This window comes from Eriocheir sinensis, chromosome 33, assembly GCF_024679095.1.
Source record: "Eriocheir sinensis breed Jianghai 21 chromosome 33, ASM2467909v1, whole genome shotgun sequence".
Classification (NCBI taxonomy): domain Eukaryota; kingdom Metazoa; phylum Arthropoda; class Malacostraca; order Decapoda; family Varunidae; genus Eriocheir; species Eriocheir sinensis.
Window position 1 is genome coordinate 9,648,315 of NC_066541.1, and position 13,758 is coordinate 9,662,072.

Here is a 13,758-nt window from a genome sequence, read left to right on the forward strand (position 1 = left end):
TAAGAAAAGGATGGAGGAAATGAGAGAAGGAAGGAAGGAAAAAGCAAGAAAAGAAAGTAGAGAAGGAGGGGAAGAAGGAAGGGAAAGAAAAAGTGTAGAAAAAAAAAGAAAAAGTGGAGGAAAGAAAGGAAAGCAAGGAGGAGGAACGAAAGTGTATAGAATTAAGGAGATAGGAGGAAGACAAGCAAGGAAGGGAGAGAAGAAGGGAGGGAGGAAGGGAGATAAGGAATGAAGGAGGGAGAGAATTTAGGGAGGAGTAGTAAGGAAGGTATGCTGTGTACGTTACTTCATCTCCCTTTGTGTGTGTGTGTGTGTGTGTGTGTGTGTGTGTGTGTGTATGTGTGTGTGTGTGTGTACGTGCCCACCCAGATCCCCTCCCTGGAGTGGCCCAAATATACACACACGCCAGTTCACGCTTTGCATTTAGAGTAGGTGGTCTATGCCGTGTTTGGGGACTCTTCCTTCATCTCCTCCTCCTCCTCCTCCTCCTCCTCCTCTTCGTCGTCTCCTCCTTTTCCTTCTAGCTATTATTGTTTTCTTATTTTGTTTTAGGTCTGTTTTTTTTTCAAATGTTTTCGTTTTTTTATTATGTTTGAGGGTCTAACTTCATCTCCTCCTCTTCCTTGCTTTTCTGCTCCTCCTCCTCCTCCTCCTCCTCCTCCTCTTCCTTCTCCTCCTCCTCCTCTTCGTCGTCTCCTCCTTTTCCTTCTTTCCTTATTGTTTTCTTATTTTGTTTTAAGTCTTTGTTTTTTCGTTTATATTGTTTAGTTTTTTTTTTTATTATGCTTGAGAGTTCCTGCATCTGTCCCTTCATCTCCCCTTCCTCCTCCTCCTCATCCTCCTCCCTCTCCTCTCCTCCTCCTCCTCCTCCTCCTCTTTGTCGGTGTCTCCTACTTTTCCTGCTATCTATTATTGTTTTCTTATATTGTTTTAGTATTTGTTTTCTTTTCGTATTATTTTTTCTATATGAAGTTTCACGTGTTGTTTTTATTGTTATGTTTGGGAGAGTCTTCTTTCATTTCCTTTTCCTCCTCCTCCTCCTCCTCCCTCTTCCTGCTCGGCGTTGTCTTCTTGTTTTCCTCAGATTTTTTTGTTTCCTTTTGTTCGTTATTTCCCTGCGTGTTCTTTGTCTTGTTTGTTTTAATTGTTATTTTTTTTTGTGTGTGTGTGTGTTCGTCCTCCATATTTTTGTCTTTTTGGTCCTTTTTGTTCTTTTTTTTGTGATGTGTCTTAAAGTGATGTTTCGTTATGCTGTTCTTTTGTTTTGACGTATATTTTTTTCTATATATTTACTATTTCATTTATCTTCACTGTTGCTGTCTCTATATTTTTTCCCATTTTATATTCTTTCATCTTTTTCCTGATTATTTTTCTTCCTCTTCCTCCTCCTCCTCCTCCTCCTCCTCCTCCTCCTCCTTGTTCTCCGTATTATGACTCATTTTGTGTAACAGTAGTGAGTCAACCAACTTCTTTAACCGTCTCTCTCTCTCTCTCTCTCTCTCTCTCCCCATTGGTCGAAGTGATTCCATTAAGCTGACGTGATCACTGGTTGAATTACGAGCGTCTTTTGTCTTGCTCTGAATGGCAGTGTTCTGATTGGCCCGCATTATTTACTCGAACGCCTGTGATTGGTGGGAATTATATATTTTTTTCTAGTATTCTTCGTGTCCTATTGTTTTATTTTTTTTCATTCTGTGTTAATCTGTTATCATCTTCCGTTTCTTGTTCTTGTTTTTTTTTCTTGTTTTTTTCTTTCTCTTCTTTTTCTTCATCTTCCTTTTCTTCTTCCTCTTCTCATGTTTCTTCTTTTGTTTCTCCTTTTCATATTCTTCTTTTCCTTCTTCGACTTCTTCTTCTTCTTCTTCTTCTTCATCCTGTGTGTGTGTGTTTGTGTGTGTGTGTGTGTGTGTGTGTGTGTGTGTGTGTGTGTGTGTGTGTGTGTGTGTGTGTGTGTGTGTGTCCCAGTGATCTGTGGGTCATGGGCGAGGTCTGTCTGATGTCCTGGAGGTGTCTAGGCTGTCCTTCCCTTCCTCCCTTCCCTCCATCTCTCCAAGGGTAAGGGAGGGAAGGAGGAGGGAAGGGCGGGGTCACCTTATAGACACAACATGCAAGCTAATTCATCATTCAGTTTTAGGTACCTGTTCTTCTTTTCCTCCTCCTCCTCCTCCTCCTCCTCCTCCTCCTCCTCCTCTTCATTCTTTTCTCTAATATAGCTTTTGTTTGTTTAATACATAGATTTTTTGCTCCCATCTTATCTCGCCTTTTTTTGCTCTTTTGCATTCGAATGTTAATTTTCTCTCTCTCTCTCTCTCTCTCTCTCTCTCTCTCTCTCTCTCTCTCTCTCTCTCATTCTTCTTCTTCTTCTTTCTCTCAAGTGGTCCCAAGAGGCATTAGGACGTAAGCATAATAGCCTTCATTATGCACTATTATACATCCCTAATCTCCCTCCCTCTCCTCTCCATCTCCCTCTTCCCTCCCTCCCTTCCTCTCCCTCCCTTCAAACATCATATTCCTTTCCCTCACTCAGCCGCCAACCTTCCACCTTTTCACTACTATTTCCTGTCCCGCCCTTCTCTCTCTTTCCCTCTCTCCCTCTCCCTCCCTCCTTCCCTCTCTCCCTCCCTCCTTCCCTCTCTCTCTCTCTGCCTCCTTCCTTCTCTCTCTCCCTCCTTCCCTCTCTCTTCCTCCTTCCCTCTCTCCCTCCCTTTTTACCTCTCTCCTCTTCCTTCCTTCTATATCGACAGGTGAGGAGGAGAGAGTAGGGAGGGATGGGTTAAGTTAGGTTAGGTTAGATCAGGTCAGGTTAGGTGAGATGAGGTAAAGTTAGGTTAGGTTCGGGTTTGGCTAGGTTAAGTTAGGTGAGGTTTGATTAGGTTAGGTTAGGTTAGGGTAAGATGGTTGGGTTAGGTTAAATTAGCCTAGGTAATGTTAGATTAGGTCAGGTCAGGTTAGGTGAGATGAGGTTAAGTTAGGTTAGGTTCGGGTTAGGCTAGGTTAACTTAGGTGAGGTTTGGTTAGGTTAGGTTAAGATGGTTGAGTTAGGTTGAATTAGCCTAGGTAAGGTTAGGTTTTAGTTAGGTTAGGTTAGGTCGCATTAGGTCAGATCAGGGTGGAGTTGGGTCATGGCTCCTTTCTCTCAATCTCAACAATTTCCGGATCATTACAGTGGCTCTCTATTTTAGCATCTGGCGCGGAGTAGCGGCGTGTTGTGCGTCAAGTAGAGGCAGGATTTCCGCGCAGAGCCAGATTACAGACGAGACGCAAGTTATGGCATCCAGACCCGCATCTCAGGTTAATTATTTTGGGTCATTCCAGGTCACGGGAGGTTAATTCAGATCATTGGAGAGCATGCGAGGTTAATTTCAGGTGAGACAGGTGGTTTGGACAGGTGCAGGCGAGCAATTAGCTGGTTCCGCGTTTTTTTTTTTTTTTTTTGGGGGGGGGGGGGTTTAGGGGAGCTAACTACCGGTCTGACGTGTGTGTGTGTGTGTGTGTGTGTGTGTGTGTGTCCTCTCTGAACACACACACACACACACACACACACACACACACACACACACGCACACACACACATACACGAGACAAATGACACGGAAAGGAGAGAGATAAAAAAAAGAAAACTAATCCTGTTTAAACTACTAAAAAAAAGGTAAAAAGGAAGAAAACGGTACCCCATATTACGTAATCATTCCTATTCCTCCCTTCCTCCTCCTCCTCCTCCTCCCTTCCCGTCCCCTCACCTGGTCGTCAATAGCTCACCTGTCAGCCGTGATCACAGGTGAGGGAGCCACTTGCTTAAAAGGTTCAGATTAAGTGCGACGCGCGGCACTGATTCCCGTGAAGGATCCGGACCCGGCTGATCCTCTGGCTGACAATATGACGGATGAAGATGACAGACTAAATATGACGTGTTGGCTGACGGATGAAAGTGATGATTATGATGGACTGATTGACCTGACCCTGTGATTGAATATGACGTGTTGACTGGCCGATGGAGGTGAGGATGATGATAAACTGAGTGACCTGATCCTCTAATGGACTGAATATGATGTTTGTTGACGATGAAATTGAAGATGATAGGGTGAATATGACGTTTTTGTTGACTGATGGAGGTGAGGATGATGATAAACTGAGTGACCTGATCCTTTAATATACAGAATATGATGTTTGTTGACTTGATGAAATAGAAGATGATTGACTGACCTGATCCCTTGACTGACCGTACGTGGCTTGTGTGTTGACTGGAGACGGTGAAAGTGATGGTTGACTGACTGATCTGATCCCCTAAGTGACTGATTATGAGTTGTTTGTTAACTGAATAAAAAGAAGATAAAAGATTTTGAAGGTGATAAATAGTGCACTGCTTCTCAAAACTGACTGAAATGATCCCCTCTGACTGACGAACTGATTGAGTAAATGTTGACTGCAAATAAGTAGTAAAGACGATGAAATAAAAAAATATACGGTAAAACTGAACAGACAAAAAAAAATGGAGGATAGAGGAAAAAAGGCGAACGAAATTATAACGCAGCGAGACTAAAAAAGGAAGGAATAAAGAAAGGAACACACGACTCAGGGTAAAGAAAAGGTAAAGACTCATAATGCAGACTTAACACAGACATAAAAAACGGAAAAAAGGCACACGAAGGGAGGGAGAGAGAGAGAGAGAGAGAGAGAGAGAGAGAGAGAGAGAGAGAGAGAGAGAGAGAGAGAGAGAACCAAGAAGACACAGGAGGAAGGGAGAGAGGAAGGAAGGGAGGGGAATAGGGTGTTTCAGAGTGTCGTATGGAAGAAAGGGGAGAGAAGGGAGAGAGTAAGGAGGAGGGAACAGAGGAAAGGGGAAGAAAAAGGAGGAAGAGAAGGGAGAAGGGAGAGCTAGAGAGAAATAGATGACGGGGGAAGAAAAGAAGGTAACTAACTACCCAGAGAGAGAGAGAGAGAGAGAGAGAGAGAGAGAGAGAGAGAGAGAGAGAGAGAGAGATAATGGGCCTGGCATGTAGGATGGCGGTAACCTGGCTCATTGAGGGTCCTGAAGGTCGTAATTACCACCACCTGTTGCTGGCACGCCGCTCTTGGGTACCGGTGCCCCCCCCCCCCCCTGCCTCCCCTGCCCCCCGTCGTCTCACCTGGGATTACCTAACTTTTTACCTGGTCAAGTCGCCCCCGTTCACCTGATTTTGGATTTTTGTGCACGCGATTTCGTTTTCTTTTATTTTTTGGGGGGGATCAGTTATTTTATTTTTGGGGGGATCAGTTATTTTATTTTTGGGGGATCAGTTATTTTATTTTTGGGGGATCAGTTATTTTATTTTTGGGGGATCAGTTATTTTATTTTTGGGGGATCAGTTATTTTATTTTGGGGGGGATCAGTTATTTTATTTTTTGGGGGATCAGTTATTTTATTTTTGGGGATCAGTTATTTTATTTTTTGGGGGGATCAGTTATTTTATTTTTGGGGATCAGTTATTTTATCTTTTGGGGGGATCAGTTATTTTATTTTTGGGGGATCAGTTATTTTATTTTTGGGGGGATCAGTTATTTTATTTTTGGGGGATCAGTTATTTTATTTTTGGGGGATCAGTTATTTTATTTTTGGGGGATCAGTTATTTTATTTTGGGGGATCAGTTATTTTATTTTTGGGGGATCAGTTATTTTATTTTGGGGGGATCAGTTATTTTATTTTTGGGGGATCAGTTATTTTATTTTGGGGGGATCACTCATTTTATTTTTTTATCTCTTATCTTTGTCTTTTTTATTTTAGTTTTGTTTCTCAACTGATTCTTTTTTTTTTTGTTATTATTTTTATCTAGCGTCATATCTCACTTGGCTTTCAATTTAGAATCCCTAGGTGGTGTTTTAAATTATTTACCTGTATTTTCAGTCATCATTATTTTAAGTTTTATTAATTTTTCGTGGATTTGGGTTGATAATGTCTTTTTTTCTTTTCTATTGTCCCGTTATCACATCATACCTGTTGTGTTTATTTATTTCCATTTACTTTCCTTAATTGGTATTCACCTGTTATTACCCACCTTTCCAATCTCACCTGTCCAAAACTAGCTTCCTCTCCCTTACCTGACGTTCCCTGATTACCTGTCCTTTTCTTGCCACCCACACAAACCAAGCCACCTTCCTTCCTCACCTGATTTGCACCTTCCTTGTCGCTCCATCTTCCTGCCTGACCTCCTCCTCCATTACCTGATATCCACCTGGGAACACCTGTCGCCCTTCACGTGGCTAAAACCTCGGCCTCACCTGATCTCCCCCACCTGTGTTTTCTGCAGTGATTCTTACCTGGATTATCCGCTTACCTGCTGATGAGATTTACCTGTGAAGACGTACCTGAGGAGGGCAATTTCCCGCTGACTTGTGACCTTCCTTCCTCCTCCTCCTCCTCCTCGCCTCGCCCCCGCCGTGACCTCTGCGTGACCTCCCGTTGACAGAGGCGGGCGCAGGGTGATGTCAGAGTGTGGCGGTGACCTGACGCATTGCTCCCTTATTACCGCTGAAAATTACCTTGTCCTCCCTACCTCCCTTTCTCCTCCCTTCCGTATTTTCTCCCTTCCTCTCTTCTTATCTGGCTCTTTTGTCTCACCCCTTGTCTGCCTGCCTTCCTCTCTTCCTCCATTATCTCTCCCTTCCCTTTTCTCCCTTTCTCCCTCTATTATCTCGCCTAACGTGCCTTCTCTTCCTCTCTTTCTCCCTCTATTGTCTCTCTTCCTCCCTCCATTATCTCTCCCTGCCTGTTTTTCTCCGTTTCTCTCACTTTCTTAGTCCTTACCTCCCTCTTTGCTTCACGCTCTCTTTCTTTGTTTTCTTCTTTCCCTCCTTTCTTCCTTCCTTCCTTTCTTTCTTCCTTACTTACTTCCTTTCTTTCTTCCTTACTTCTCTCCTTCCTCTTTCTTTCCCACTCTTTTCCCTCCCTTCCCTCCTTCCCCCTCTCCCTTTTACTTACCTCCCTCCCACCTCCCTTACCTGCCTCTCTTACAAACTATTTACCTATCCTTCTCCTTCTCTTTCTCTCCTCCTCCTCCTCTTCCTCCTCCTCTTGTCACTCTTCCTCCTTTGTTTGTTTGTCGATAGAGACGTACTTTTCTCTCCTGATGTAACCTTGAGAGAGAGAGAGAGAGAGAGAGTGAGAGAGAGAGAGAGAGAGAGAGTGTCAAGGGTCGAGGGTGTGGCTGAGGAGTGAGGTAAGATGCCACTTGAGGAGGAGGAGGAGGAGGAGGAGGAGGAGGAGGAGGAGGAGGAGGAGGAGGAGGAGGAAAGCTATGTGGAGGGAAGGAAGGTGAGGCATTAGGAGTTATAGAAAGTTGAGTGAAGTGCAAAGGAGAGAAGAGATGGAGAAAAGGAGAGAAAGTTGGATGAGAAGAAAAGGAGAGAGATGGAGAGATGGAGAGGAGAGAAAGTTGGATGAGGAGGAAAAGAGGGATGGAAGAAGAGAAAGTTGGATAAGAAGTAAAGGAAAAAGAGATGAAGGAAAGGAGGGAAAGTGAATTATAACTGGGCAGGGCTTGGAGGAGGAGAAAGAAGGGAGAGAGAGGGAAAGGGAGAGAGGGGGGAGGGAGGAAGAAAGAGGAACAGAAAAGGACAAAGGGCGACAGTGATTATCCTCTCTATCTTCCTCTCTCTCTCTCTCTCTCTCTCTCTCTCTCTCTCTCTCTCTCTCTCTCTCTCTCTCTCTCTCTCTCTCTCTCTCTTCCTTCTTCGTCTCCTCCTATCGCCTATCTCTTTATTCTCTCACTTCCTTTTCTGTCTTCCACTTTATCCATAATAACCTCACTTCCTTATTTAATCACCTCTCTCTCTCTCTCTCTCTCTCTCTCTCTCTCTCTCTCTCTCTCTCTCTCTCTCTCTCTCTCTCTCTCTCTCTCTCTTGTGTGTGTGTGTGTGTGTGGTCGTGGATGATGACTGTGTTCGTGCGTATGGGTGTGTTAATATGGGCGTCGCTGTGGGTGTGGGCGTGTGTGTTATGGGTGGCAGAGGGCGTGGGTGTGGTGTGGGTGATTAGGCGGCGTGGGTGGGAGGTGGGTGTGACTATGGGTGGTTGTGGGCGTTGGTGTGGGGGGGATGAGGGGGGTTAGGGCATGGGTGGGTGTGGGTGTGGGTGTGGTCATGGGCGGTGGGTGGAGTACGATTGTGGGCGGCTAGATCTTCCTTGTTTGTTGAGAGAGTGTCCCCAAGGTCTCTCTCTCTCTCTCTCTCTCTCTCTCTCTCTCTCTCTCTCCTTACATTATATGCGTTAATTGTGCTATCGTACCGAGAGAGAGAGAGAGAGAGAGAGAGAGAGAGAGAGAGAGGCACCCAGAACCCTAAAACTTCCTCGCATTCATATTTTCCTACCTCTCCCTTCCTCCCCCTCCCTTTCCCTCCCTCCCTCCAGCATTACCTACCTGGCTTACCTGTGCTGTGTGGGAGTCACGGCACTCAGGTAGGACAGGTGAGGGGGGGAGGGGTAGTATTAGTTGTAGCAGTAGTAGTAGTAGTAGTAGTTTTGGTAGCAGTAGTTGTTGTTGTAGTATAGACTGTTGTTAGTGATGGTAGTAGTAGTAGTAGTAGTAGTAGTAGTAGTAGCTGGCTCCTAACACACCTGCGTGCAAGACTACAATCTGTAATACCCGTCACGAACTAGTTCCTTCCCCTCCCTTCTCTTCTCTTCCTCTCCTTTTCTTCCTCCTCCTCCTCCTCCTCCTCCTCCTCACCTCTCGGTCCTAATGATCACAGGTGGACGGCGCGGCTCACCTGGTTTATTCCTAATTATCTTTACGTGAATGTTGAGCAAGCATCAGGTGGACGATTAGACGCAAGTGAGGGTTTGGGGAAGAGGGGGGAAGTGGGAAAAGGGGAAAGGAGTGAGATAAAAAAGGAGAGAAATTAAGAGAAGTGAAGAGAAAAGTAAAGAAATGAAGAGAAAATAAAATAAATGAAGGGAAGAGAATAGAGAAAAGAAAAGAAAAGAAGAAAAAAAAAGGAAATGGAAAGGAAAGAAAAGCGAAAAGAAGACTAAAGAAGAGAAGAGAAGAGAAAAGACGAAAAGAAGAGAAAAGGAAAGAAAAGAGAAGAAAAAAGAAAAGAGAAAAGAAGAGAAGAAAAAATAAAAAGAATTGAAGAGGAGAGAGAGAGAGAGAGAGAGAGAGAGAGAGAGAGAGAGAGAGAGAGAGGATATCAGGTGTTTTGCTTATCTTTTTGTTGCTTCTTTTTCTTCTCATATTATTTGGTGTAACTTTTCTTGTTGTTTATCTTTCTTTTATTCTTTCTTTTTTTCCTGTTCCTTTTTCATGTTTTTACGATTATTCTTTATTTTTCGTTCTCATTTTCCTAAACGTGTACGAACTTTTTTTTTGTTGTTGTTGTTTCTTTGTCTCTTATTCTTTCACTTTTCATTTTTCCCCCTCCATGTTTTTTACGATTATACACTATCTTTTGTTCTCCTTCTCTCCCCCTAATGTGCACTTTCTCTGTTTACCTTTTCCCGCATTTTGTTTTCCTTCGCTAAGTCAAATTTTCGTTCGTTTTTATGTATTTTTCCGCTAAATGTTTCGTTCTTACCTGCACGCGATAGTCACACGTTACCTGTATTCCTTATTTACTCTCTCTCTCTCTCTCTCTCTCTCTCTCTCTCTCTCTCTCTCTCTCTCTCTCTCTCTCTCTCTTTCCTTCTTACCCATTACGGGATTTGAACGTTTCTCTTTTATTCTTCACTAACATCACCCCGTTCACAGTAAAGGGATTCAGGGCGCGTTGAACCTAAGAACACGGCTTCGAATCCCTTATTAGAGGCTCCGAACAATGCACACAAAGGTTCCTGGAGTCAAATCGTGCTTCGAGACAGGTGATTAGAGACTCCGAACCCATTATAAACGAACTATGAACCCGGGATAGTGTTTCTTTATGCCTGGCTCATTTTTATTATCTTTACGATGATGGGAGGCGAGATGGATGGGCTGAGTGAGGGGAAGAAGGGGAGGGAGGAGGAAGAGGGGAGAAGGGAGAGGTATACATGGGAAAGTGACTAAGAGTTGTGATGGGAGGGTAAGGGAAGGGGATGGGGAAAGATAAGAGGGGAAGACTAAGGAAAAGAAGATGAAGGGTAAGTGAAGAAAAAGGAAGGAAAGTGGATGTAGATGGAAGGTTAACGTGTGTAAGAAAGTAAATGGGAAAAGGGGAGAAAAAAAGCACGAAAGAAAGAAAGGTGTTGAAAACGGGAAGAACGAAAAAGAGCAGGACAAAGGGACTGAAGGAAGTAAGAAAAAGATGTTAAGGGGAGAGCGGAAGAAAAGGGAAAGTAAAGGGGGAAAGGGAAGGAAAAAGTACGAAAGAAAGAAAGGTGGCGAAAAACGGGAAAGACGAAAAGGTTCAGGACAAAGGAAGTCGAGGAAGGAAGAAAAGGGAAAAGATGTTAAGGAAAGGGAAGGGGAGAGCGGAAGAAAAGGGGGAAAGTAAATGGGAAAAAGGAAAGAAAAAAAGCACAAAAGAAAGAAAGGTGGTGAAAGGGGGAAGGACGAAAAGGAGCAGGACAAAGGGAGTGAAGGAAGGAAGAAAAAGATGTTAAGGGGAGAGCGGAAGAAAAGGGAAAGTAAATGGGAAAAGGGAAGAAAAAAAGCACAAAAGAAAGAAAGGTGGTGAAAGGGGGAAGGACGAAAAGGAGCAGGACAAAGGAAGTTGAGGAAGGAAGAAAAAGGGAAAGGAGATGAATGATAAGCAATAGAAGGAAGAGGAGGAGGAGTGAGTGAGAGTGATAAGAGGAAGAAGTGAGGGTCATGGCAAGAGATGGGAGTGTGAGAAAAGAGTGAATGAAGGACGAAAGTGAGGCCTTTTAAGGGTGAATATGCTTACTTCTCGCCCTTTTTTTTTCTCTCCATTTTGTCATCCATTATTTTTACTCCTTTAACTACCTATATGTATCTTTTTGCCTTTTTATTCTCGTTTTCTTTCGTTTATTTAACTTTTTTCTCTTCTCGTAACTTAAGGGATTTCTACATATTCTCTTTTAATTATTGTTTTCTCTCCCTAATGTGGCTTTTTTCTTTATTGTCTATTTTTTATCCTTTTATTTCGGTTTATTTTTATATCATCGCAACTTCCTATTTTTTTATCTTTTTGCCTTTTCATTCTCGTTTTCTTTCGTGCATTTGACTTTCTCTTCTCGTAACTTATTAAGGGATTACATATTCTCTTTTAATTATTGTTTTCTCTCCCTAATGTGGCTTTTTTCTTTATTGTCTATTTTTTATTTTTTTATTTCGGTTTATTTTTATATCATCGCAACTTCCTATTTTTGCCTTTTCAGTCTCGTTTTCTTTCGTTTACATGACTTTCTTCTCTTCTCGTAACTTATTAAGGGATTTCTGCAGATTTTCTTTTAACTCTCGTCTGCTCTCCTTAATGTGGCTTTTTTCTCCATTATCTACTTGTTATTCTGTTATTCCTGTTTATTTTTATATCATCGCCTTTCTATTCTCGTTTTCTATCATTGTGACCTTCCTTGTTATTTATTATCCTTTGTTAAACCAATCAATAAATTATCTATCTTTATCTGTCTCATTTCTATTTTCGTTTACACTCGTTTATGTGATTTTCCACGTAACTATTTAAGGGATTTCTACACATAAGGCAAGTTCATGAGTCCAACATAATATCTTTGTCAGCGCACACACTAAACTTTATTCACCATATTGGTCAGGGTCATCACATCACTGCTTCACCAACATCTTACGAAACTCCTTCACCATATTCTTCGTCACCAACGTTACCAGATTGTCGTACTAGGCATACTTTTTTCGTCTGCTTGAGGCCCAAAACTGTCGAGCCTACACTGATAACGATATACATTTACAATTAGAATTCAGATGGTTAATTATTGATGTTTTTCTCCAATTGTTATGGGTCAGAAACAAGAAAATACGATGGTCTGAGTACGTTAATCTGGTAACGCTGTTCGTCACCACTTCTTCCCGAACATCTGATGAGGACTCTTGGGTGGCCTGCTTTTTACGGCTCCTTTTCTTTATCATACTAAACTATATTCACCTTATAGGTCAGGGGCATCACATCACTGCTTCACCAACATCTTACGAAACTTCTTCACCATATTCTTCGTCACCACTTCTTCCCCAACATCTGATGAGGACTCTTGGGTGGCCCGCTTTTTACGGCTCCTTTTCTTTATTTCACGCACCCAAAAGGAGACGGACGGAGCGCCGGACAAAAGGGTAGTTAGTCAGGCATTCTACGTTGGCGCCGCGACGCTCTTAAGGACGAAAAAAGAAAAGAAAAAGAAAGAATAGATTGTTCCGTTAGTGTTGTCGTGTGGGAGATAAAGGAAAGGGAGAACGCTAATTGTGGAGAATATAATTATGAAAGGAAGGTTCTCTGGGATGACCTTTTTTATGATTCACCAATAAAGTCAAGTGAAAAAAACATAGCAGTGATAAGGGAGATGACTGATGTCTTCACTGAATTGTAATGATTATAATGGTGAAAGTACATGCAAATAGAATATTTAATTGTTTCATAGGCAGCACTAGTTAAATAGTTGTTTGTGATTGATATGCTGTCGGGATGCAGCGACGAGACTAAATTTATTCATATACAACACAAAATCTGACAGAACATAAATACAGCATATACAGCAATTTAACATTATCAATACAAATACATGCATTAATACACATGGAGTAATTCAATACAGCAATCATCACAAAAATTCACAGACACACCAATTTATATGAACATGGAGCAATTCAATACAGCAATCATCACAAATTCACAGACACACCAATTTACATGTTACATCAGTTTTCCTACAACATCAGTTCACATACAGCACCAATACATCGCGTACAACAATCCACACACAGCATCATTTGTGTGGCCTCTAAACCCCAAGGGCCGAGTTGTTATATCTCGGCTCATAGGATCAGCAGCCTTACAAATGATGCTAAGATAAGTCATTAAGCCTTACGCAGCATCAGTTATATGGCTGATAGGGATAAGCAGCAGGGTTGTATATATTATTATATTTATTTGTTTATTATTTATTTATTTATCCATTTATTTATTACATATTTAATCACCAGAGGAAGCTGTCAAGAGAAAAAAAGGAAAGGAAGAAAATGAATAAAAAGACGAAGGAAATGTCCGCAGAAAGCAAATAAATAACTTGGTTAAAATAAGTTATTAATCCGTAGACAACGCTAATTACATGGCTATTAGGTTAGGTGAGGTCTGCTTTGGCTTGATTAGGTCAAGCTTGATAAGGTTTGGTTTGATTAAGTTGGGTCTTATTTGGTTAGGTTAGGTTAGGTGTAGTTTGTATAGATTAGGTTCGGTTAGGTCTGGTCTGGTTGGGTTAGGTTAGGTTAGGTTAGGTTAGGTTCGATTAGGTCTGGCTCGGTTAGGTCTGGTTTGGTTGGGTTAGGTTAGGTTAAGTTAGGTTCGGTTAGGTCTGGTTTGGTTTGGTTAGGTTAGGTTTGGTTAGGTCTGGTCTGGTTAGGTTAGGTTAGGTTCGGTTAGGTCTGGTCTGGTCTGGTCTGGTTTGGTTAGGTTAGGTTAAGTTAGGTTAAGCTATGCTATGCTACGGGATGGGGGGGGGGGGGGGTAATTGGGGATGAAAAGGATGAAGATATTTACTGTAAAGATAGGAGAGAATCCTTTAGTATGCTTTGGTTTTATTCGGTTAGGTTAGATTAGGTAATCAATGACAATTACCTAGTTTTGATATCATTAAGAAAGTACACAAGACCATAATAGGCAAC